A 27,873-nucleotide genomic window follows, 5' to 3' on the forward strand; every position below is an offset into this window, starting at 1 on the left:
CAGTCTCACCTATGAACTCTTCATTGTTAAAGACGTGCAACACACCCCCAGTTGCTTTATACCTCGAGCTCAGGAAGATACAGGAGCTGGACACCTTCATCACTCCAGTAATGGGGAAATAATCAGAGGAGACGATGCACGGGAGGGCAGTGCCCTGAGGGAGAAGGGAAGAAGCAGGGAGGTATCAAGAGACTGTGGCTGATGCCATCTGTCATTACTGCAGCTGCCTCATGGAAGACAACCCTGTAACAGAACCCTACTAATTTCTTTGTAAAGTATCTCATTAGTCCCCCTCTTCCTGAACTGCCTCTCTATTAAAATGTGATAAATTAATTCTGCCATTCCCAGTTCCAGCCTGTCCCCTTACTGAAATGTAGATGAGTCATGCTGGCCGGGACTAAAGATAGAGATAATTATACAGGGGCCAGGGAAAGTATTTCATTTGCTGACTGCTGAGCTGCCCTATCAGTAGTGGAGATGGGATCTCCCATACTTCCCTTTGCTCTAGGAAACTCTGGACAGAGAATAAGAGGGTACGGAAAATGAATATTCCCTCATGAAAATATTTTATACACAGGCTCTGCATAGCAGGCTATTGTAACATACATCTGACTGACCAGGAGCAATGAACCTTAGGGGCTTGATACTGGGATCAGCTTTCAGTGCTGTGCAGGTCTTCCCTGTTCAGCTCCCACTATGATAATGCAGTAACCCCTGGGTGCAGGACAGTGTCTGTAAGTGCTATCCAAAGATACACCCAAGGTACACACTGGTATGAGTGCTCTCTTTGCCTCTCATGGGGATGCCTGCCTGTGCCAGCTGTGCAGTACGGACATGCTGGAGGGCTGCAGCAAGGCTCTGACCTTCCCTTCTGCAGTTAGTGACTGCTTCTGAGAGGAAAACGTCCCCCTGCTCTGTGTGCGGTGTTTCTGACTTCCATCACACACACTCACACACAGGCACACTCTGCTGACTTCCACTGGGCATTTAATTTCTGGCAGGAAGTTTATGGGTCATAGTGAATCTGAGAATTTGACTGATTTTTCTTTTAGCACATTGCCCTCTTAAACAGTGACAGGATCTCAGAGCCCCTGTTACTTTTCACAGCCAGCTAAGTGATGCACTGATGTCTCGCCAGCTACATTTGAATTCAGTTTTGTGCAAGACAGGAACATCTTCTAGATGTGCTGGATTTTACTTGCATAAGGAAAGAAAATAAAAAAGTTATGAGTAATCTGAGGAAAAAAAAAAAAAACCACCTTATTTTATCCACCCTAAACTTCATTAGCAAAAATAAAACAACCTTCTTCACCACCATAATCACTGTCCTCTGTTATTTTTTTTTTCACAACAAGAAATAATTCAGAATAGACCTAAAAGAGTCATGATTTTATTTATGTTATATTTCATTTACATCAGAACAACAGCCATCCCACTGTTCTGCTGTGCAATAGCTGAGAGAAAATCAAATTAACAACGAATGTTGTATATGCTTGAATAATTTCCATTTCCCATACCTCCCACACTTTAAATGTTGCCCTTAACCAGAAGCAGAGTCATTCTGTGCATGTGTGTTGCCTGTAGCAAGCAGGGCCACTAGCAAGTGTTATATAGGATATCCAGACAGAAACCCCCAGCGTAGGGGCTGCCCAGGAATCCAGGGATTGTAGGAACTCTCTGGTAGAATTTACACTGAAATGTAACCAAGTAAATGAAAGAATTTATAAGATATTTAAAAAAACAAATCAACAATAGTACAGATGTACCCCTTCCTTTCTTATCCGTCATAAAGCTTTTTTTTTTTAATTTCTGTTTCCTTTTTTTCTATCTTAATATATTATTTCATATACAAAATGTTTTCAGGTAAACATGCATTAAGCAAGAGGATCAGCATGGATCAGCACAGAGCAGAGGCAATGTGTCTGTGAGAGAGCGTGGTTCAGGTGGATGATTCACCATGTAACAGAAAGAAACAGGAAGAAATTCTGAAGGCAAGTATATTTGAGCCCCTCAAAGATGTCTCTACACCTCTCTGTCCATCTTAATCCCTGAATTTACCATCCAAGCAACTACTTTGGTGAGCAAAGAGTAATTCTGCAGCGTACAGAGAGTAAGCGTACAGCTTGCCCAAGAATCTGTAGAGGTCAAGCTCTTCCAAACATGCATGATAGCTTTCCCACATCACACCCAAACTGGCTGTTTGCTGGCTGGCTGAACCAGGGTCACAGCACAGTGACCGCATTGTTGCCATCTGCAGAAGCAAAGACATGGCTAGTGAGTGCTAGGGAATGCATGACACTGAATCAATATCTTCATGTCTGAGCAGACATAAAATAGACAGTTGTGTAAATGATATGCAAAACTGAAAACAGAAAGGACATCATCAATTCAGAGAAAGAATGGGAAAGAGATATCAGATAGGAGGAGACTGAAACCACTAAGACAATTCATCTTATTTAGAGCCTTGAAGTTTGCCCTTAAAATGAGCACAGTAGAGACAAATTGTTCCATGGCTTACAAATTATTAAGAAGCCATAGCTGGCAGTGGTCTGCTGGTTTCAAGTAAAGATTTGAACACAGTTTCTACACTCTTCCAAGACAATATCCTAATCAATGGCTTTATCTCCATCTCTAAATCTGTTCTAGATGGTGTGAAATAGCCACTGGGGTGTAAAAGTGAAATCTCATTGCTTCAGTTTGCTAATTCTCCAGCTGCTGAGATATCCATACTTTCTTTCAGGGTTTTCTTCCACATTGACTTTATAGAATATTATACAATAAGGCTTGTATATGAATACCTGTAGAATTGCAGTAATTTCACGAATACAAGCCGCACCATTTTGACTAAGATTTGGCTCCCAAACCAGAAATGCGGCTAATATTCAGGAGCGGCTAATATGTGAATAATTTTCTGACATTTACAACCTCAGAAGTGCCAAGCAGAGTGCCGAGCCGAGCTGAGCAGCTGCAAAGCCGGCATTTCGCTATTGTTACAAATTGCTACTCTGTTGCATCGCGGGTGGAGCCTGGCTCCCTGCAGGCAGCACAGGGGGTGGGGAGAGAGGTGGGAGAGCTCCTTCCTTCCCTCCTCTGCCGCAGCCCGGGGGAGAGACGGGGGGGCCCCGCGCTGCCACTGCCGTGGCTCTGGGAGGTGGCGGGGGCCCCACGCCGCCTTTGCCGCGACTCGGGGAGGAGGCGGGGTGCTCCATCCCCGCCCACCGCGGCAGGAGCAGGCAGGCTCCATCCTGGCCCGCCGCCACTGCGGCAGGAGCTGGGAAACTCCGTCCCCGCCCGCTGCCGCCACCACGGGCGTGGGAAAGCTCCGTCCCCGCCCGCTGCCGCTGCCGTAGGAGCGGGGGAAGCTCCGTCCCTGCCTGCCACCGCGGGGCAGCGCCGGGCCGGGGTGACCGAGCCCAGTGGCAGCGGCGGCCGGCCCTGAGCGGCCCCGCCGAGCGGCAATGCCGGGCTGGGCCACCTGGCCCCGTCGGCAGCCCCGAGTGGCCCGAGCCTGCACAGCCTTAGCTCAGCCAGTAAACTCCACCCTCCCGCGGTTCTGTTACTAATTGGCAACTTTGTTGCACGCGGGTCCTCCCTGCGAACGACAGAGCGGCTTATACTCGGGTGCGGCTTATTTATGGACAAAAACCGAAATGTTTGCCAACACCCAGAAATGCGGCTTATACTCAGTGCGGCTTGTATTTGTGAATTTACTGTAATTCATCTTTTTGTGTATTAGCATGCTCTACACTGAGTGTCATTTGCTCACATTTACCAGTAGAGAGTGAGGAAAGTGGGAGATGATTCATTATTGCAAGGTATTCTCTAATTTGCACATATGTTGAATTTTGAAAGGGATTGTGGATAGAGGTGTTAAAAGGGTGCTGGTTTCCAGTGCACTTGGGAAGTTTGCAACAAATGTGCTTTTTGATCTCCTCTTGAAATCTCTTTTTTTAATAAAAGCAAAGTCATGCTATGAATATAGGTAGGTGCTTTGTGAATTTTCAGTACACTGCTGCCTCTGTAAAACCCCTACTGATTAAAGCTCCAGACCTGCAATTTTAGATTCTTTTCACATATTAACATTCCCAGGTATATGGTGTGGCCCACTACTCATGTTTTCATTTAACAATTTCACTCTATATCCTTATTAAAATGTTTTGCCTAAAAGATGTCTATACACAGGAAACTAAAGACAGTTTCATTTGTCTGTCTCAGGAGGGTGAACACCCAAGAAAATTATGACAGAATATAACTCAGTACATCCAGAGAGGCTGAATATTTTGAATCAGATTGCTGAGACACAGGTGCCAACCCCTTCATTCAGAAGAGAACCTCTGCACTAAATTTGGGCTGTACATTTTGCTTTTAGCATCAGCTGCAAAAAAAAATATAATTGAAGAGATGTGAAACCGATTATTTTTGAATGAAGCTTTTATAAGAAATTAGACCTAAGAATTTGGACATTGTTTTCTCCAGATATCATATGGTCAAGAATGTGCATGCCCTGTATCTCTTCAGCTCTCCCTCCCCTTGCAAGAGACCTATGATGCTGAGGTGGCATAAAGGGGCTGTATGAAACATCCACGAACAGAAAATTCTCCAGTTCATAGGAAAAGCCTATTTAGCAATCACAAGCTGACTCTTGCCTTGTGCCTCATCCCTGGCCTGGGAAAGGTGATATCTCAGGGCCAGTGGCTGTGACAGAGAGAAGTTACACTATACATTTTTGATGGTACAGAGGCTACTAAAGGATGTCAGCCAAGCAGTGGAATTAGAGAAGCACAGCTGAGCATCATCTGAGTTTGGGCTGGCCCTGCTCATAAAGGAAATGTAAATGGGTTTATCAAAATTGCATTAAGATTACAGGGGGTGGGTGATGTCAGCATTCCATGATGTGTTAAAGGAAATCTTTGTCTTTCCATTGTCTGCCCACAGTATTCTGCAGCAGCATTTGTAAGCGATTCCATTTTTATTCTAAAATATCGTGACCAATATGATTACATCAATTCTGTTCTCCCTCTATCTCTCCCTACATTTTCATGAAGCAAGCTACCCTCAAGTGGGGATGAGAACAGAGAACAGGCAGAGAATAAAAGTACAGTTTAATACAATTAAAAAAAATAATAAATTCTGCTAGGTTGTATTCTGTAAATGTGTAGAGTCAAGAATTACAAGAAATGAAGCACAGAGCCTCAGAAGAAAAACAAACCCTTAAATATGTATATGTTAGTATGTTTACACATATATACATATATATGTGTGTGTCCATTTATACTATAAACTATAGTTTGCACTAATCACAGACATTTCAGGTAGAGGTCCAACCTGTGGCCAGACCCACACCTGGACAGGCTTCAGATATTGCCACCTTGAGAGATTACCACTGCCACAACCAGTAACATATTTTTCCAATTAGTTTCAGGGAGGAAATGAGACATTTTTCTTTGTTAATGCCTCTCTCTCTTCCTCTGCTTGCCCATCCATTTTATGCTTCCTGATGGTGCTCAGGAGGCTGTCAGGTTCCCTCCAGCACACTTCCTGCTTCCACCCAGCAGGAATAAACTGTTAGCGCTTTGTTTGAAATGATTCCTGAGAAGTCTGATTCCTCTCACCAAAATGTGAATAATTGTAGCATTTGACTCTTGGCTTCCTCCTCGGGGATCCTTCTGAGTTAAATAGTTATTGAATTTATCCTAAGAGAGATTGCCAAAGAAAACTTTATTTGAAGGACAGAGGGGGGAACAAACTGTTTGCTGAACTGAAAAAAGTTTGAAATACTATAAAGGGAGAGAAAAAGTCCCATAATGGAAGGTGGAAATCTAGGACAGACAAATCAGGCCATAAAATGTAAGATCAACACAGCAGTGGGAAGCAGGAAAGTATATCCTGGGCCAAACATACCAATGGATACTATTACACACACTGACCTCAGATGTCGTATACAACACACATCTGCAAACCACCCCATACTCCAAAGTCCCACATTACACCAAGCTCAACAAGTCCATGCTGGAAATGAAGAGGCCTGTGTCAACAACAGTTAAGTGCTCAGTGTGTGAATCTAAGACACAGACATCTTCAAACCTATGTATCCAATCTTTCATTTCTAAACTAAGGCCACTGCTTTCCTGTTTTAAACACCAAGAATGTGGCTCTAAGCAAGGAAAAAGTGGTCATCCTTCTCAACACATCTGCTTAGCGTATGCCTTTTAATTGCACAACATCCAGTCCAGTGAAGAGGCAGAAAAGCATGGCAGAAACAGCACAGCTCTAGAAAAGGGAGCTTAACTCTCTTTGGACCCACCCACCATGAAGTACTAACAAGGCTGCTTAAATAACAGTAACTGTTATTCAAGTGAAATGCTAATGAGCTCCATCCAAGACAGGTGACTTCAAACTTCCCAGTCACTTTCAAGTGCAAAGCTCAGATGTGATTTTCAACCCTTGTGGTTTCCATCTGAAAAAGACGAGCATAAGTACTTGAAAGAAAGTTGATTTCCAGGTGTTCTAGCAACAGTCGTCTGTAAAAGGTGTCAGAGCAAAAGCCTGCTTTCTGTTAAATTTTTAGCTTAGCTGTGAAATTGGTAGGTGGTCCCCCACATGGAGTAGTAGCATCACACTTTGGCTTGCATATAAACTCAGTCACCCACTAACAGTAATGACATGGTAGCAAAAGCCTAATAGAGGATCCCTTACAACTGAAATATCCTGTTCTGATTTGTTCTATTCTATTCTATTCTATTCTATTCTATTCTATTCTATTCTATTCTATTCTATTCTATTCTATTCTATTCTATTCTATTCTATTCTATTCTATTCTATTCTCCAAGTGAGCTGGTCAAACAATGGGAGATAACATACAGTCCTCTTGCTACAAGGCACTAGGAAGCACAAGATTTTCAGCTTTATCTCAACAGCCCATCTTTCCAAGTGCTTCCCATAAAATGTGCATATATGCAACACTGGGCTGTAAGATTTTTTTCTTTGCTTATGAAGGAATACTGTGATTCTGATACATGTTACCATGCTAGCCACAAAAGGCACTAATTAAGCCATTTCAGATTTGCTTCACCACAGAAGCTGAAAAGCTCATAAACTGATTAAAGTACATATCCTCACATTTTTCTGGTGATATAAAGAAATGACACCCCGGAACTTAGCCTAATGAGAGGAAACGATGCGCCATCAGACACAGGTCCTGTCACCTGCCCCATTGTACATACTAGAACATCAGAGCCCAGCTGGAAGCACTCACAAGAACCCTGATATAACAACAACTATTGTCTCCATTGGCAGCCAGATGTTTTTTTGTGGTGAGAACCAAGGCTGTGCTCTGGTCACCAAGAGAGCATGCATCTCTCTCATGGCTTTTCAGAGTTCCAGACCTGGGCCCATAACTTCAAGATAACATAAACTCCTCTATACTCACAAGTCATTTTCCTCTGTAACAAGAAACTATTAATGGTATGGCAAAAGTCTCTGCAGACAAAGACTCCCATTTTCCCCTGAATTTTCTGCCATGACACAGCTCATGAGAATTCACAGATTCTCTGAGAGGCAAAAGAGAAAGCACCATGGTGGGGAGACTCATCCTTGCTGACAGAATTCCTGTGCAGTTTAAATCCACCCTAAGAAACAGGCAGGGCAATGGAGGACCAGTAGATATGTGCTAGAGCTACTAGCCTGGGGGCAACTTGTGTCTTCACTGAAGTTTAACTAAATAGTAGGAATACCAAATTGTTATCAAAGTGAAAACATTGACAAACGTAAGTGCTGATGAACTTTCTTTTCATGCTTACCTGTGGTCTCTAGGTATTTTACTTACAGAGTCAAATCCTACCTCATTTTTCTGCATTCCCTTCTGTTCACATTGTGTAGACCTTGGAAAACTATTGACAATAGTTAGGATTGTCACTAGTGCAGTGAATCTCAGAAAAGAGAAAGGGAAGTCTTAACACTTTTACTGAGACAGGAAATGTGAAGCTTTTACAGTCAAGCCCATGGAACATTAAATCTTTTAGTACTCTTTGGAGTTATTTCTTATCTCTCTACTGAATTGTAATCAGGGTGCAGATAACCAAAAAGCAGGACATTATAAGCAATCGAGTTCACAGTTCTGTTTGTGGCATATTTTGTCATTGTTACCGTAGGATCTCAAGGTACCTCCACAAAGAGTTCTATTTGTGTGTGGGAAACACTTGTGACAGTGGTCAGAAAAGGGAAGCCTTACTAAGGGAAAGAAGGGAGATAGGGAAGTCCTAGAACAGCTTTTTATGGATTACAAAATCAAGATCAGGATCATACATGCTTTAATAATTATTTCATTCCATATGAAGATTACACTCCACTGATGACCAGCCGCTTTCCAGAAAATAGTCTCCGACATTATCCCTTACAATTTAGATTCCCTCTGCCATGTTCATTTGGGAGAATGAATGAGAGTGCCAAGGTGTGCAGAGGAAAGGAGATGGGTCCAGCCTGTGTTCATGGTGAGTTTAGAGAAACCACATGTTAAGGATCACTCTCTCATCTCCCAAATATCCATGAACATGAGAAAGGAAACCTGAATTGGTGACCTCCTGAGCAATGGAGTGAAAACAGAAGCAAAGACCATTACTGCTGTCCCTAAACCACAGTATTCTCATGTTGATCAATAGCAAATAAGGACTGCTTTTCATTCAAAACCAGTCCCTATTTTATCCCAGAGCAATCACAACTATACACAAATTTATAAGAGCTGTCATGCTACATCAGATGAAAGGTCACTCTGCTAATACCTAGGGAGAAGTATAAGAATGCAGCAAATATGATTTCCTCAGTGCCTCTTGCAAGCTTTTTGTAATGTGAGACTCAGAGACCTCTGAGCCAAATAGCATTTTTGTGAATATGATGATTCTCAATGGACTCCTCTTGCAAGAACTTATCCCATCTTACATCAAACATATACAAACTTTCAGCCTGTGGCAAGGAGGTTTGTTTTCCAAGGATTTAATACCCAACTCTGATCTGACAAATTTTTGTCATCTTGGCATGGAGTTCTCAGGAAATCACCTCTGGAAAATGCTGTGGGAAAGTCTTCAGAAAAGAAACCTTAAAGATAAGAAAGGGAAAATTATAAATTAACCTTGGGCCAGGGACAGCGGGTAGCTCGGAGATTCAAGCAAAAAAAACCACCAAAGGGGTAAGGTATAGAATCCTAAGGGAAAAACCAGCAAAATGGCACCTCATAATCAAAGAGGATTGGCTTAAGGGAGCAGAAGAAATCAATGAGCAGAAGAAATCAATCCTTCTTCTTCTGACCCATGCCAGCTTTGTAAGGGAAGACTCTTGGGGTACTTTATCAGGTGGTGAGCCTGCCAGCACTTTGCCCTGTAGTTCTCTAAATCCTCTCTCTCTCTCAGATGTGTTATCTAATAAATATTTACTTTATACTTTTAAGTCTGCTTGCAGAGTCTTTTTGCAGACAACTACGGTGCCAAAATGAAGTATCTCAATGAGGGAGGTTTGCACTGTTCAAAGTATAAGTAAAGCATTCGGAGTTACATGCAGCACATTAGCAGATGAATGGGTATGATCCAGTCTTTAGAACTTGAGACTTCTAAATGAATAAAGCCAGTATGTCTTCCTAACCCACAATTTTTACCCAGTATTTCTTTTTTTGTTTATTTTTACAGACACTGTGCACAAATAAGAACTGTATTCTTGGGCCACTACCAAGCCTGACAAGAGCAATGAACAATACTCACAAATTTTAAGGTCAAACTCTGTTTGGGGGGAACCAATACCATTATGGAAGCAAATACAGTACTGAGAATAAACACTGCTTTCTTAAGGAAATAAAATAGATGTAAGACATAGGGAAATTGTCACTCTAACATATCCACATCATCAGACGGAAATACCTCAGTCATTTGGGATAAAACAGCACTGTCAGAAGATGAGTGTTCCCTACTCTGACAATAGATGCTGTGTCTTTTATATAGCAGCAGGAAATTATCATCTGTCTTGAATACATTAATGCTTTAGTCCATTCTCATTATCCCTTGACTCACAAAAACACTGGAGTTTGTTTCATGGTGAAAGTCCTAGGAAAGTGTCTGTGGGAGACAGATACATATGGAACTTGATGGCAGAGAGAAGGGAAGGCACTATTTCATATGTCAGCAAGGGAATTATTTAGTCATGTATGCCTCACAAATGTGGTAAATGTTGCCATAAAAGTCTCTTCCAGTTAATAATTAATTTTCTAAACACAAACATGTTCTTGTCTCACAAGAGAAAATACACCACTCACTGAGTTCATGCTTACTCAGAAATTTCCCCTTTATCCCTCTTGTACATTGTGTCTACCCAAATTCTTTTGTAGCAGTAAACTTTAAACTAATATGCATGTGCTTCAGATGTTCCCACGTTCAGGAAGGATCTCAACCAGCTGTTCACCATGGAGGGCATGTAGTACTAGCAGTTCTGCTCTCTAGTTGTATTCCCACAGCCATGTAGCATAGGCATAAAAACGTTTTCCAATTCATTATCATATCTGCCAGCTTTCTTTCATGTAATTGTCCAAAAATGATTCATGACAACACCCCTGGATAATCACTGTGTATAGTCAAGAGAGAAAATCCACAGAAACATTGAATGCCAACCTCTCCACAAGCTTGAAAATGTTGTTACTGTCACTAAGTGTTATTAGTAATTCCAGCAATAAAAGAAAGAATATCAACATTGTATTTAACAAGCTTTTCCCTTGTACAAAAGTACAGGACTGCAGATCATGTGCATGGAGACAAGGCAAGCTCATGGCATCCCACCTGGGGTTTCTGGTTTTGATGGAAAGTAATGAGAGTTTGGCAGCTTTGGCCAAGTATTTAAGTGTTCTTGTAATTGCCTCACAACCCTCCAGTCAATCTGCTACAAATGTGTGTCTGGAACAGCAGAGTCCCAGAGCTAAAGCAGCAGAGTTGATGTTAAGTCAAAATTGACTTTCATAGCTTCTGGCTATAGTGACCCTCATTCTTGCAGCCAAGACACAACACCCTACCAACAAAAATTACTAAAATTTATCTTCAAACTGCTAACACAAACTGAGGAGGAAATGCCAACACAATAAACCCTAGGATCATTAAAGCACAGAAGAGCATCCTTGACACACTCCATGTACTTCAGCTAGTGATCTTGTGGTAGTATAGAACTAGCTGGGAAGTAAGCCCCAGGTAAGACACTCCCTTCCCCTCCATCCTCTCTGGTGAGAGGGACAAAGGCAGAGACCATCAATTGAGATAAAAATTTACTGAAAGCAAACAGCAATGGAGAATAAGGAACACACAGTAAGAGCAACAATATTAATAGCAAAAGCATGTGAAAGAGAAGGTGCTTTACACATAAAAGGTGTTCATCACCTCAACTTAGTTCTGCCTGGCCACTGAGACAAAAACAAGATGGCAACATTCCTGCAGCTCGGCAGTGACATAGAGTTAGTTATTCCTGAGACAAAAGAAAGCAGATGCTCTCCATAGCTAGTGCCACGTGGTCTCCTGAGACAAAGACAAGATGGTGAGTGCCCTCCACAGCTGGCATTCCCCAACCCCAGGCCTAAGACAATGAAAAACAATGATAGATAAACCCCCAAAAGGCCAGATCATCCATTTTGCATCTCTCACTTTCCAGAGTGCTGGGCTTGGTTGTGGTCAGCAGTACTTGGCTTGGTTCCTTGCTGCTGGGTTTGGGCTGGGCTGGTTCACCCAACACCAGTGATCATCTTAGAAGCAGTCTTTCTTGAGATATCCAGTTGCCTCAATATTCCTGAATGACAGGAAGCAGTGTGAATGCCACCACCATGAATTTGTGAACCTGCTTTAAGGCTGCATTTAATAGGCTCTCTATCCCAGCATTTTCTAATATACTCATCACTGTGACACGGAGCACATTATTTGCTTCCTCCATTGTTGTCCAGAGGATACATTCCTTGTATGAAAGCCATGATGACATTTATGGTTTTGCACTGAGTGGAATAAGCAGGCTCATTATTAAACAGATCCCATTCAGGATGTAAGAAGAGAGGAAATCTAACTGTCTCCTCCAACAGCATTCAGCTTTCTGGGGAAGCACAAACAGCTACTTGAGACCTGTAATACAAATGGTTTGCACATAATCACCCAGTCTCTTCCTTTTCAATTTTTGGACCAAGTGCAGGTGCCAGTGAATGCTGTTTCCCACCTCTTTTGGCATAGTGTGGCATCACAAATCATAACTTTCCCAATCCCAGTCTAAACTGTCTTGTAGGTTGTTGGCAACAGAAATAAGAATCCTAGGGCTCTTTACATAATTTCTCACAATGTCAAAGGAATGTTAAGAGACTGAAATAGTATTGGACTATTCTTTTCCAGCTGTGCTGGATGCCTATATATTCTCTTGATGCATTAACAATGGAACATGAGGATACTAAAGAAATCCATGAATCACAATTGTCAAAATGAAGCTGCTTTTAGGCAATGGAAGATCATGAAAAGTGGTGAGACTAGTTAGGACAAAAGAGAACGTACTCAAAACTTTTTTCCAAACCATCTGGGCTACACAAAGGGCTGTAGCAGATTAGCAGACACTAGGAACAGGGAAGGTGCATTAGGGCTGCCAGCACATCATGGCTACCTTGGCCCCAGCAGGATTGCTCTCTATACAAGACTCTGTAGTACATCTGAAAGTCCTGTTTTAAATTGAGCAAGCAATACATCTGCTTCAGCAGCTTCCTTTGGGGAAATTATTTCACAATTCCAGTAAATCTTGTCATTTAAGACTGCTTTCTGACCAGCACAGCGACCTTTCACTGGCCCTCATCTTCATGCACACAAGCAAGTTCACTCAGCCTTTTTTCATTCTTCTCCTATACAAATCACTGAAATACAAGCAGAGGTTGCAAAATTCTTATAGGAATGAGTCTGGAGTTGGCATTTTTGGTCTCTTTAATCTCACAAAAATTGAAAAATTGTGTCTTTTTGACCACCCTCACTCCAGTATCTTGAGACATTAGGACATGGGTTGGACTCAATGATCTTGAAGGTCTCTTCCAATCTAGTCATTCTGTGAATTCTGTGAATCTTTGCCTCTAAAGTCCATCAAAGCTATCCCATTTTATTCTTGTTTTCTGAGTGATGTCACTGTCATCAGCCTTTTACTTCTTTATCCCATTATTACCTACACAGCTTGGTTTCAATACTAAATTTTTCATTTTTCGTTTCAAATTCTCTGGCCCTTTGAATAGCACTTTTTTTTTTTTTCTTATAGAGTTATTTCCTTGTAAGATCATAAACCTTAATCTCCCTCAGTGTATGTCATGTACTTAATCCAATATGACACAGACAGACAGCATCCCAAGTTAATACCTCCCCAGTGACCTCCCATGTAGTTTTTCCTCTTTGTATTGTTTTTAAATATCTGCCTTGGGAACAGCCTCTCATTATTTGTGAATAAAGAACTGGGGGTGAACCTTTTTTTTATGAAACAATAATTAACATTATTAGTGAAAACAATATAGTTAGACTTTTAAAGAAAATTAACACAACCAAGTTGTTGTGGCTGCACTTTGTATTTGTCTGGATGTCACATGCTTGTCTCATTCCTTCTTTATTCCAGAAGGGTAAAAGTAAATAGCAGGAAAAAAACCATATAACCTGGTTTTGTCTGATACTAAAGCCTTTGCATTTCATAATCCATGCCTTTCTTCTCTTGGCTTATTTAAAATACAGAGGGCAATATCATTTTTCTTGGTGAATATTGAACAGGAACCCAAAATAATCTGATTTTATATATGTTCAGTTACTTCCTATCTTTTGGTCTTCCTCTGCTCTCAAGGAATATGTTTTGTTGACTCTAATCAAGTTAGACCCAGAATGTCAGCTGAAGGGGAGGAATAGGATCGACCACCTCCTACTTGAAAAGGCATATCTGAGCCTTTAAATTAAAGTTGTCAACAAGCATAACAGCTTTTCCATAATTTTGCAACTCTTCCTCTTGTAAATTTCTCAGTTATTCTGTTCTGATTTTTAATGTACTCCTTTCAGTGAAATTGGCAACGGTTTTTAAAAAAAAGTCTATTTGATGCTTTGTGCTGTTGAAACAGAAGAACAGATGGTAGCAGAAACTAACAGGAGACCTCTGCAGACAGTTCTGAATAAAAGGGCAAAAAAATGTTGTTTAAACCACCAGTATTAACAGAAAAAGAAAGAAACAAAGAAAAAGTTACTATAATCTGTCTCTAAAATAAGCTCTTCTCCATAGAAGCATCTGTTTGTATTGTATTACCAGTAATTTCATGGTGGGAAAAACTAAATGATCTCGGATCTGACACAGACTAAAAGCAAGATTTACCATGGCTCAGCTGTCTTTTAGGAGCTTGTTCAGCTGCACTAAATCATATATTTAAGATCCAACACAGATTAGTTAATCCAGCAAAATGTTTCAGTGCATTGAACTGTTTCAGTGCATTGAACTGTGCTGGACTAGAGCAGAGCAGAAGGGAAGGAGCCATGTTCACCTCCATGACTGACTATTCACTAATGTCTTTTAAATTTTCCTGCCTAATTTCTTGCCCTGTGGAATGCAGCTCAGAAATCTCTGACTCCAAGACAGATTCCTATGAGTTAAGTGCAGCAGGAAAACATTATTAGTAAATGAAAAAAATACGTGCTCTCAAAAAAACAAATAAAATTACATTTGCATTACATATAAGATGATCACTCTTCCTCTGTATACCAGATTACCATAATATCCTAAAGCTCCTTCTTGTTATCCTTTATTGCTGGCTAAAAATATCATTTGAGACCCGAAAAACTTTTCATTACAATTTTCATCAAATCAGATAACTTCTTATAAGAATGTTTATTTCAAAGATTAAGGATTTTCTGACCAGCAGAAGAGTTTCACTGGATTATCTGTGTGTTAGCATCGTGGCCACAAATTGTGATGAAGCAATATATCTCACCTTACATTGTGGAAAAAACATATGGTTGCTGTGTATAAGAGAAAGAGTAGAAAAGTTCAAAGCTGATAGTCTGAGACCTTTTCTCTCCATTTTTTGAGTGAACTACAAGAAAAAAAACTCAATAGTTAATTCAATTTTGTTATTATTTCTTTAATTTCCACAGGAGAATTTATTTTGCAGAATAAATTTAACCAATTTAAATTAACACAATTACCCAGGCTCTCCATTCACTTTCATTTCCAGTCAACTTTTAATCTGCATTCCTATTGCCAATAAATACAACTAATTGCACCTAGTCAGAAAGCAAAGAAATATCTTTCTGCTTCTCAGATCACTTTCTTTGAACTTTTCCAGCAGATACCAAAGGAAACAAACAAACAACAGATAAAGTCCAAATTCCAAGGTAGGACTCATGAACATGTAACCTCCAGGCATCTAATAACTTCCAGGTGCACATCACCAAGTGTCTCATCCTTAATTAATTAGCCAGCTGTCCTGGTTTGTCAAGAGCACTAGAATAGTACAGGCACATCTTGAAGGTGTGCTGACTGGTTGAACTTTCAGCTCTATGTGTGATTAGAGGAAACAGGGAAAGTGCTGCTACAGAGTTTCATACAAGTAGAGGCAAGCTGAAAATCCAGTCACAAAATCCCAATGTTTTCTATGAAAAGTACAGCAAGTCTTGTACAAAGTCAAATGCATGAGTTTTGTCTTAGCTCAGTAATCAGATCAGGGAACATACAAATTGCAATAGGAATAGTTGGATAGTCCTCAGGGTAAAACACCACATCCCCTGGCAGACATCTGACTTTTCTTTAGAATGTGATAAATGAGAACATTTATCACATTTAACATCTTCCTTATTCAGTTTGTTTTATTTAGTTTTAAATGTACGCATCTCTATTTTTATTTCATGATACAAGCTGAGGCTAGAAGGAAATTTTTACCACTTGTTAGAGAAGTTAAACATTAGAGATGAACCTTGCAAAAAAGGAAAGTATTGCAAATCTCTCAAGAAAATTGTTTGGTGATCCACTGGAGCACGAGAATCTGAAGTAAATATAGAGAATGGGAAGCGCAATGAAAGTTTTCAGAGCAACCAGATCTATGTCCATTACTCAACAGAGGGCACGTTGTTAAGAATTACCATGCACTGGATACCAGTGATTTACCTCAACCACAAGTTAGAAACAATGCTGGACCAGCCATTCCAATGAGTTTGCTTAATTGCAGTGGATGCAGCTGGGTAGAACCTGAAATCAACAAATTCAAACCACTTGTGTTTCATCTTGTTTTCAACAACCAGAAAGCTTTGACTATGGAAACTGGAAACCTCTAGATTATTTAACTCTTTAGGGATTTATTCCTTTTTGTTACTAGTTAAGAGAAATCTAGGAATTTTGAGATAAAACATGTGACAACTGTTTTGTGTTTTTACCTAAATAGAACCTTTGACTGAGGCCTGGTTGTTCTGGTGTTCCTAGGGTGTTTAGTTTCCAGTTAAGCAAACATACTTGTTTCTTTTGCTTTTATATTGAGCAGGGCTGGAGTGGATCCCAACAGATTCTCTTTTAACTAAATCACATTTTGCTAAAGAATCATCCAGGAAAGAATATAGTCGTGTTTCTGAGGCATCAAGGAACAGAGCATCTACCACTGTACTTGCTTTCTTACTGCTTAGGTCTTTTGTTTATATGTTATTTGATTAGATTTTTTTTTTCAAGCTTTATACTTTCTGACTCACTATATTTTTCTCCACTAGATTAAAGAACTATTTACTACCAGGCATTTTCTTCTCGGGAAGGCGCTTACATGCTGCAATCAAGTCACTCCTTTAGGAAAACCTCTTAAAGCCCATGGTATAACATTTTTCTATAGCACTTCAATTATGTTTTCAATGCTCTCCTTAAAATGTAGACACTTTGGCTAGACTCAGTATTCTAGTACTGGCTCTCACTACACTGTGTACAGAGTAAATCCCTCTTTAATCCTACTTGTTAGTCTTTCTTAAATTTCTGGGCCTGGAGCATTTTTGCTGTTTGGTTTTATTTTCCCTATAGGAGTGTTCTGGTAGTCCCATGTCACTTTGCATTTCAGGTCTAAACCCATGTCTTTTCCTGTTTCACTACTTTCCTGGGAACTGAGCCTTATTCTGTAACTGTGCATGTATTCAGTTTCATAGACAGAAGCCCATGATTTAGCTTAGTTGAACTTCTATCTTTTAAATCTTTAAATTTGAAATTGTCAAGGATTTAATATTTACAGCTAGAAGATTGCAAAAAAATGCAGGTGGCTGCCATCTAGTACTGATCCTCACACATTCCCACAGGAGATCATCTGTAGATGTAGGCTACAGATGGGATAGTGAAAAATAGTGTCCTATTATCCCTTTAACCTTAAAGTGAAGGCAGGGCAGAAGCAGAATTTACTTTAATCCATAGGAATTGACTCCTAACTGTCAAATTATTTCACAGCCCAAGTAGAAAGAAGCAGGGGAAACAGGGAACTGTGTTTCTTCTTGTGTCTCACATTACCTCAAAAACATTTTCCCATGAAGATTCTTCTCCATCGCAATGTTTCTGAATTAGTGGACAGTTCAAAAATTTATTTCAGTTTCTCTCACTTTGCAAGTTTTCTTCAAATGCTGAATCTGTATCTCATTTGCCCTCTCCTTTTGAGGCACCAGAAATCTGGATCTGGATTTTGCACCCAGCAGCAAGGAAAGGGTGTCTGTAACAGAATAGAGTAAAATACAAATTAGACAATAACTGAAGGCCAAGGAGGAATTTTCAGTATGATTTTGCTTCCGAAAGAGAGAAAATAAAACCGGCTCTTGCCTGGTAACTCCATTGCATAAAACGTGGTGTCCTGGTCTTAAGATTCATCATTCATCTTCAAGTCTTAATGGTAAGTCAGAAAATGAGATCTAAGACCTCTTCGGTTTGGCATCCTACATGCAACTCTTGAAATTGGCACTGGTACACTCCCCTAAGGGTCAGCTCTTGTTCTTTCCTAAATAGTATCTTCCACAGTAAACTCATCTGTTTTTATTCTAAATGATTACCATTATAGAATAACATATGCAATATTTTCATTGGTTTTTTGAAGAATATTAAAACCTTTTATTTCAATCGAGACCTACCATGTACGTTGGTACTTTGGCAGCCTAATGTAGAACTATTGAAAAACTGAATTTGGAAAATATGGATGCAAGATTCAATTTCCTAGACTATCCTGAAAGGGTTTTCTTGTTTGAAGAGTAAATTAAATATACTTACATAAAGTCACAAGGGATGGAAATCCAGGAGATCTTAGTCTGGTCTACTGTGGAATTGCTTGTTCAAACATTTATCTTTAGTATTGCTAGAGAAAACAGCTCTGCCACTAAGTAAAAGAGATTTTTTTTCAGTGATTTTGATTGCTCTGTCTTGGTATCTCACTTTAATATTAAAGTCTGTGGGCTTGGTTTACACAGGTCAATTCAAGTTTCAGATGTAACCAATTTCAGCTGATAAAATGACACCGCATTTCTGGAGACAATAACTTCTGCTATAGTGAGCATCAATAGTCCTGAAAATCTGTCACTGGATTCTGTGAAGATGAGCACCCAAAACTGAACCATAAATTTTTAGTGCCCTTATTTGAAACTCTTGTCTTAAGTTTACCTGCGTCTTTCATTCTCCAACTGCAAAACAATGTACTCAGACTGTGACCTACCTTACACTCAGCTTCCCCAGCTTGACTAACTTCTTATCAGAGGGAATAAGTTATTTTAGTAACAGATCCCAGAGAAATGTACTAACACCAAAACATTATTAGCTTGCCTCCTTGGGGAAATAGATGGTCATTTTCCTTTGAAGTTACAAATATTGTTTGCTCTGTGTAATGGCACAGCAATTCCATGCACGCTCTACCAAAGCTGGCAAATACCTGTGGAAAGATCACATTTCTAGACATCCTCCAGGCTTAACTTCATGACATTACACATAAATATCACAATGGAAAGGAGCTTTTTGCCGACCTAACCACCAAATTTATTTTGAACACTTTAGTTAGTGCCTGTTCCAGTTTCTAGTCCACATCAGCTTCATTTAATTCAATCTTGGGCTTTCTGCCTTCTTCAGAATGTGCTGTGTGCTCCAATGACTACATAGAAAGCTAAGGCTCCAGCTACCCTGTGCCACTGATTCAGACCCTCAAATGAGTAAATTAATCAGAGAAAATCTCAATCTCTCTTCCATGCCCTGGTCACCCAAACTGCTGGAAGTCTTCAGAACCTGCAGTAGGATTTTAAGCTGTTTTTTCAGGTTTGGGACTCAGCCCGCAATCAATCTGAAGTAACTTTTCATGTCTTTTACTAATATGCCTTTTTGTCTTCAGAGCCTGGCAAGTCCTGAAGAGACAGATCCCTGGCTTAGCCAGTAGAAGAAATCCACCTCGTTATACCTTCACAGGAAAATCTTAAGACCTTTACTGATTTGAATAAAGCTATTTTCAATCTTGCCATCAAGGCACCCTGCAAAACAGAAAAACCTTCTCTCAAAACACTTTGTGGGGATATGTGAACATGTCCCTGCTTCTAAACCTGTCTCAGCCCTTGGGAGGGGGAAGGAAACAGGAACTATGCATTGATATCAGACAGCATAAAAAACATACATCAGATTTCAGGCAGATTGTATTTTCCTGTCTTGTTAAATCTCTGTTGGGGGAGAGAATGGAGACTTGTGCCTGAATTGTTTGCTTTCCTCCTTGTCATTACCCATTTAACAATTTAAACTCTCCCCTTCTTAATCTGAGGTGACTTACAGAGGTTTCCTATCAAATACAGACACTATACAACACTATATTAGATTATACACTTTGTCAGAAAATTGGCACTTTATATACTAAATGATAGCCTGTGCTCTACAACCATGCTATCATTCTTGCTCTAAGATCTTGTCAGAGCCTATAAATTAAGTGAGATTTGGCCCTGGAGTTATATGAAAAGGAGGGAAACAAGAGAATGCTGCCTCAACTCACAGGACTTATTTAAAGAAAAATTCTCTTCCATCTGACCCAGGGCTATCATCTCACCACAGGCTGCCTGTTTTACCCTATACATTACAGAATGAGCAGCAGCATTAGGATACTACCTCATGCTATTCCCTGACAACTGCATCTTGAGTGTCTCCATCTATAGGAACCACATCTCCTATTGTGATGCTAAGCTAAAAGAGATGGTCTCCAAGTGTGCACCAGATCTGAAACGATAACCTTGCGTGCAGCTCATCTCCACAAGGCAGTAGGTCACTGCTTTGTCACTGAGACACCATTGCTCAGAAATAGCACCCAAGTGACTGCAGAAAAAGGAGGATACAGTGTCAGATCACCCTTCTATCCCATTTCCATGTACATTTTTACCCCAGGGAGAACTGAGGAATCCTTGCACTGCAGCTCTTTGCTAGCCACTCGTGAGGAGGTGGAGGAAGCCCTTTGACACTGTAACTAAAAAGACTCAGAAAATGGACAGAAGAACAATGCTCTGATGCAACGTTCTTGGGACCTCTAACTACTTTCATTTAGACGTGAATATCTCACAATAACTGGGATAACTCTGACTATAATTTGGTCTGGCAGCCTCCCCAGAAGGAGAACTAAATGCTGTCTTCACACTTGCAGGTATTCTTACTTCAGGGGCAGGTAGCTGAACCATCTACAGACTTCTTTGCTATTTTTAAAAAAAGACACATCCAATTTCAAAGTAATTATTAGGCTTGCATGGTGCATTGGTTTCAGGCAGATAAGGTGTGTGCAAACCACATGAATGATCACTGAAAATCCCAGTAGTGCTGTGCTCCTGAGCTGTTCAAGGACTCAGAGCATCAGTAGCGTTCTTGAAGCAGTCTGCTTTGCTGCAGAATGCAAGTGAGGCTGTATTTGTGTGCAAAATAAAGGCAAAAAAAACCATGAACAAGTTTCTAGAAACATACAAGTCCTTCTTCAGGTCTGAAACAGAAGCAATGAAATTTTGATTTAATGACAGATAAGGAAGATTTTTTTCAAGTGTAAATGAAGTTGGTTTGGCAAAAATCAAGCAGGAGGAGGGTATGAGAACTGCCTGGTTTGGGGCCATACACACCCTGGGTTCACGCCCAGCGCACAGGGCTGTCCCAGCAGCCGGCTGCGCTTCGCCAAGGCAGAGTTGCTCCTCTCCTGAAAGCCCCTGTCAGCGTGGATTCACGGGGCAGGACAGCGGTAAAGATGGCACAGTCTCCTACTCCGGTCTCCTTTAAGAGCCTTGCGGCAGCCCGGGGGGAAAGCCCTGCAAACGCATAGTGACAGTGCTCTCTGGTGGCAGCTGGAACCCTCACCCAGCGCCTCAGCCTGCACGGAGCAGAGCATGTGCTGCATTCCCAGCCACTCTTCTCTGTCCGTACGAGCTGATGAAGTCTAGCAGCACAAGCAAGTATATAGGCAAGCACAGATATGCATTTTAAAACCTCCGGAAGTTGGGCAGATAAAACTCCAATGGAAAGTCTCAGAGCAGGAAGAGTGCCTATTTTCAAAAGCTTTGTGGAAAATGCTTTTATGCTCTGTCATACTGGCACTTTTTTTGTTTGTTTATTTTACATGGAAATGGATGCTACAAGCTGAAAAGAAGTTTTCCTGGCTCTAAGTTAATGCCCACCTACCAGTTTCACCAGCATGAAAGCTCTTGGTACAGCAAAATACAGAACAGGGACTCCCATGATGGCTGTAATCTGCAGATCTCCAGACATTTTACATAGCCCTCTGATGAGGTTTAGAGTATCACAGTAAAGGAAATATGCATATAGATGGGTCAGCTGTAGAGAGGTTCAGAGCCTTGTCAGTTGAAATATAGCAAGGAACATTGATTTTTTTCTCTACCTCCTACAGAAATGACAGATTTGCAAATACCAGAAGCCACATGCCAGACTCAGATTTTCTTCTAACAGTGTCATCAACTACAGAGGGTTTATCAACACAGGATCACGGAAGGTGATCCTGCATTGGAAGGGATGGGATCTCTTGAGGTCATTTGGTTCAACCCCACTGCTGCTCAAGCAGGGGCACTTAGAGCAGGTTGCCCAGGACTGTCCAATCTCTGTTAATGCTTCATCACCTTACTGTAAAAAAGTATTTACTGATGTTCAGATGGAACCTCCTGTGTTTCAGTTTGTGCCCATTGCCTATTTTCCTGTCAGGCATGTCCTTCCATGTTTTAACATACACCAATATTCCATATTTTGTGGCATATAAGCCTTTTCTACAGCCAAAACCATCTGTACTGGCCATTTGGATGCTTTAACCTAACACCCTATTGCTGTGTGCAGAAGCACTTGACCAACAGCCTGTTAGAGGGAGTACCTATCCTTCAAGAGTATGTTTTATTTTGTTTATATGGGAGTCAGGCAAACAAGACTTTTCAACAACTTAATGAAATGTTGCTGTGAAAGCTTTCTCTGCCAGTGGGATGTTTTCTGATATATTAATAATCACCACTATGTATTTTCAGTTGTCAGCATTTGCTCTGGCACCTCTGCCAGGGCTTTCTGGCAGACCTGAGCTTGCACTGACTATGTACTGAATCAAGCAAAGGCAAGTGGGGCCAGAAGCAGAGGCTGCACATATATATACTCAACACAACCTCAGCAAACAGAATACTGCCAAAGGAATGTGATGACATGGTATTGCTGGTTTGGAGGGCAGGCAGGCAGGCAGGCAGGCAGCACCTGTCACAAGACTTCAGTCTATACAGAATATAGAATTAGACATTTTAAAAGTTAAAAAAAATCTGCTAGCACACAACCAACTACCAATTCTTGAATTCAGTCATGTACATTTTACACCAGAGAAACTCAGCTGAAGCCAGAAGACAAGCAATAGGCATCATTTGAATTCACAAGCCTGTAACTCAATGAGGACCTTATTCTCACCTATGACAGTGAGATTGAAACAAGGTGGCTGGAGAGCTAAAATAATAATAATCTAAATATATAGAGTCTGTTCAGACTGAAGCTACCACATGGCACCTGAGTCCCACTGGCTGTTCAGGTACAGGCTCACAGCTCATAGCAAATGAGGAGACCTCAACTTATCTCACAAAAAGATTGATGCTGTATCAAAACTTTTTGTGCTTTTTGTAGGCTAAAAGAGTACCTAATGCTAACCTTAGCATACATATGATTTTCTGTTTTTTCACCAGGTCAGTAATATTCCCACTGAACTCCCTGAAATGGCTCTAATTAAGCCAGGCTAGCTGTTTTACATTAGCTGGATGTCCTTTTTCACTCCCCACAAAATACACATACTTCAAGATTTGTGTGGTTTGCTCTGAATACCCAATATTAAAAATTAAACATTTCACACTGATTTCTTTCAAATAAGTCATTAAAAAAAAATTCCACAGCCAGTGCATGAACAATCAGAGAAAAGGAGAACAGAAGAAAATTGTGTTAAAAGATGTCTGTCAGAAACTCTTCACTTCTTTTTACATTGATCTCTCCAGAATCAACCTGGTAGAGTTGGGACAAGGACTTTAGTCCCAGAAGTAGATATCAGCAATGCTTCATGCTAGGATTCACAGCAGGTTTTACTGTTGCTATGGTTATTCAAATCTTTTGTTCAACGGAGAGAAATAAATTCTCCAGGTCTCTGCAACACATAATAACACAGCCATCTCCCTGTCAGGCTCTCCACATGGGGGTGGGCTTCAACAGCTTCACCCTAAATTTAAACATCAAATATCAAATGGAGGTTATTTAAATATTTAAGAGACATTAAAAGCAACCATTACTTAATAGAGAAAATGCAGAATGGAGAGGGAGAGGGAGAGGGAGGAAGGAAGGGTTCCTGCAAGGGTTCCTTGCAACACAGCTTATTTTGTGAATCTGTGATTCTGTATCAAGGAAGGCTTCAAATCAAACTGTTCTCTGATGCCGGAGAACTTTCTCAGGTGTCTTCACTTCAGCATGCCATGTTCAGAGGGCATTGTTGTGCAGTGTTTTCAGCCCCATTATTCAGGCTCATCTCCCAAACCAGGGATGCATTTAATTGTTTCATCCAGACTCCAAAACACCCCATCACTGTGTAGGGTCATAATCTCAGCTTTCTTGTTCCTATTCAGCAATTTTCTTCTGATTCACCTGAGGTCACATTAGTTTTCAGCAAAAGTGTCACACTGAGAGCTCTTCTTCAGTCAATTATCCATCCTGACTTCTAACCCCTTTCAGGGTCACTGTTTCTCTGGAAGCAAGCTCTGCATGTGAAGCCTATTTTCCTTCTTCCCAAACATAAAACCTTGCACTTGTGCTGGTTAAGTAAGAACTACTTTTCAAATTAACTGGATTGATCTGTCAAACTGATCCAACTTTACTACTGTTTACTCCTGCTAATGCTGCGTCCTCTGGCAATTTTACAGGCACTAATTTCCCCACTGCTAAACCTTTAATAAAACCTCTGAATTGTATTAGACTGAAAAAGATTCCCATGGAACCCTGCTGGAAATACCCTCTGTGGATGATGATTCCTCATTTACAATTCCTTTTCTGAAATCCATCAGACAATTATAATCTATTTATTATGTGCTACATTAATTTTGCATAGTTCTAATTTTTTAATTGGAATGTCATGTGGTATGAACTCAAATGCTTTTGAGAAGTGCAGGTAGATGTCAACACAGTTCCTCTTATCAACCTATCTTGTCAAAAACAAAGCTGTGTTTGCTTAAGCAGATCTGTTCTCCATAAAGTGAGATGTGCAACAGTTGCTGCATAACACTCTGGATTGAAACAATTCTGCATTCTTAATGAGCACTGAGGAACTGTAGAAGCCCAATTTTAAATGGGATACAGACCAGTTGCATTTTCTTACTGCCAAGCCCAAAGGTTTTCAAATCCCAGTTCACTGCATTTTTCTGTAATACATACTATGCTAAAACTCAAAGTGTATGTGGATAAAGAACTTATTTGGGATCTCTCAGCATTTCAAGCCACAAACACTTACCTACTCTGCAGTATAAGGAGATGGACTGAACAGGAGATTTTCTTACTCCCTCCTCGTTCTGTTTAACTAGTTCTGTCTATCACGTCTAAGGAGTCCTTGTGAAGAGTCTGTCTCAGCGTTTAGAGAACATGTCCTATAAGGCAATAGAAATACCTTGCCCTGATGACATTTGATGAGAAATCTAGAAGATAGTTTCAGCTTAAAGGTATAATTGACAGGGGAGAGAAAATACAACGTAGGATTCATGGGTTGAGATAATGGCAGGGAGACATCATTCACCAAATACTGTCATGGGAAAATTAGGCTATAGTTGGGGATATTGATTGAATTTATTACTAACGAAATCAGAGCAGGATAATGAGAAGTAAAATAAGACTTTAAAAACACCTTCTCCATACCCCTCCCTCTTTCATAGCTCTACCTACTCACCCAGGGCACAAGTAGAAAGGGAATGGGGCTTATGGTCAATTCATCACATCTTGTTTCTGCTGCTGCTCAAGGAAAGGAGTCTTTCCCCTCCTCCACCATGGGGTCCATCCCATGGGAAACATTTCTCCATGAACTTCCCCAGCCTGAGTCCATCTCACAGGCAACAGCTCTCCATGAACTGCTGCAACATGGTTCACTCTTCCATGTGGTACAGTCCTTCAAGGACAGGCTGCTCTATCAGGAAACCTGCTTCAGCATGGGCTCCTTTCTCTATGGGTCTGCAGGCCCTGTTAGGAGCTTGTCCAGCACAGGGCTCCCATGGGTTCACAGGCATCCACCTCCTCTGGCATGAGTCTCTGCCATGGGCTGTGGGTGGATCCCTGCATCTCCACCATCCTCCATGGGCTGCAGGGGCACAGCTGCTTCACCAAAGTCTGCACCACAGACTTCAGGGGAATCCCAGCTCCCGTGCCTGGAACACCTCCTCCCCTTCCTTCTGCACTCACCTTGGGTGTCTGCAGGGTTGTTCCTCTCATGTACTCTCACTCTATTCTTCTCTGGACACAAACATGCAATCACTTATTTTTTTTCCTTTTTCTTTTCTTCTTCTGAAATATGTTAACATGGAGGCATTATAAACCATTTCTAATTGACCCAACCTTGGCCAGCAGAATGTCTGTCTTGGAATCAGCTGGCACTGGCTCTGCTGGACATGGAAGAAGCTTCAACAGCTTCTCACAGAAGCCATCCCTGTAGCTCCTGTGCTACCAAAATATGGCCACACAAATCCAATACAGTCTTGGACAGCCTTAATTTGGTGTTGGCTTCTTACAGAGAAAAGTAAAACACAACTGAATAGAAATGGGGAAGAAAACAGATTAATCATAACATTTATAGTGTTACAAAACATTATAAGCAAACTTGAGACCCCCAGCTAATCCTTCAGTACCTGATTATGGTTTCAGATGTCCTGAAGGCCTTTAGATAACCATGTTCTGCTACTGTAAAGCCATTTGGCAATTATTACTATAGCTGCTTGTTTAAAAAAAGAAAAATATTGAAGTAGATAAATAAGGCCTAGGATAACAAATATATCATTCACCCATTATCCCCTCAATGTATGCATCCTGCTGGCACAGTTCAGAGTTCATTTACATGATATATGCTTCTACTTCAGCCTAAAGCAAGGCTGGCCTTCATGTCATTTCCTGTCAGGATCTGCTGGACCTCAATTATTTATTTGAGATAAATGATGTAATAAAAACACACTTTATAGTCCAAAAGCCACCTTCATCAACTGCAGAATTCCTGGCTTACTGTTTGATTCCCACCCCCCACCAAGGCACTTGTCACAGTAAAATAAATTATTCTGGCACCTAAGCAACAGAACATCCACTTATTTTGCTCCTTGTAAATAGCCTAGCTGCCTCAGCCATCACAGCTGTTTTCTTGCTCCCTCCAAACCATCTTAGCAAAAGGTAACATGAGAAAGAAGAGGAGGGTAACTTGTAAAGCCTGTAGCCAATGCACCACCTGAAGGAGCTAAAACTGGTAAGGCCTAATTGAACTGGCCCATGTTACATTCATTTCTCTGCTCTGCTGACTGGAACAATCTAAGGAGGAAAGGGGCTAGAAAAATTTCCTAACATTGACAACTTCTTTATCTTATTTATCCAGCCTGCTGATGAAGTGAACAAGAGCTCACAGGGCTGACTAAATTCAGTGAGAAATTAAAATCACCAGCAATCAGTTAGTTCTGTCACAGAGCAATACTCAGTGAAATCAAAAGCTGTATAACAACAAATTAAATTCAAGTCTATCTCCTCTGTGTGCTGTTTCTCAGTTTATGTATATAGCAAAATACCCCATGGGGTGTGGCAAAGATTAATCTATTAATGTGTTGTATTTGAAAACCTAAAGTGCTATTAAGTGCTAGACTGATTATTTTAATCAACACTGTTTTCACACCATCTGCAGTTCTATGGGTACAAATGTAACTGTGAAATTATATTCCAGGTATACAGAATCTCTCTCCACCTCTCAATTTGTATTTCATCATTAGCACAGCATCCAAATACTTAAGATGAAATCAGATTCAACTGCAGGATGAAAGAAAATGCAGTACGACCACATTTCTTCTTCTGAAGGGCCCAGACAGCTATTGTCAGATAGTCGGTTGAACATGAGACAGTTTTGATGTACATAGTCTTGATATTCTTGTGTAGGAGCCACAAAGAGGGGGGTTAAAAATGTAGGCTTTTTAATTGTCATTTTCCTCAGCAATACAGCAACTAGAAAAAGCAAAGTTTAGACAGAAGACTTTCAGCTCTGAAACAACAGAAAGTCACATACTTCATATTTTCTATTTACAGGTTAACACTTTAAAAATAAAGAGGATTAAATATTTTATTACATAATTGCAAACAATAAATACCCCTTGTAACCTTAAGAGAAAAGCA

The sequence above is a fragment of the Catharus ustulatus genome, chromosome 6 (genome assembly GCF_009819885.2).
Source record: "Catharus ustulatus isolate bCatUst1 chromosome 6, bCatUst1.pri.v2, whole genome shotgun sequence".
NCBI lineage: Eukaryota > Metazoa > Chordata > Aves > Passeriformes > Turdidae > Catharus > Catharus ustulatus.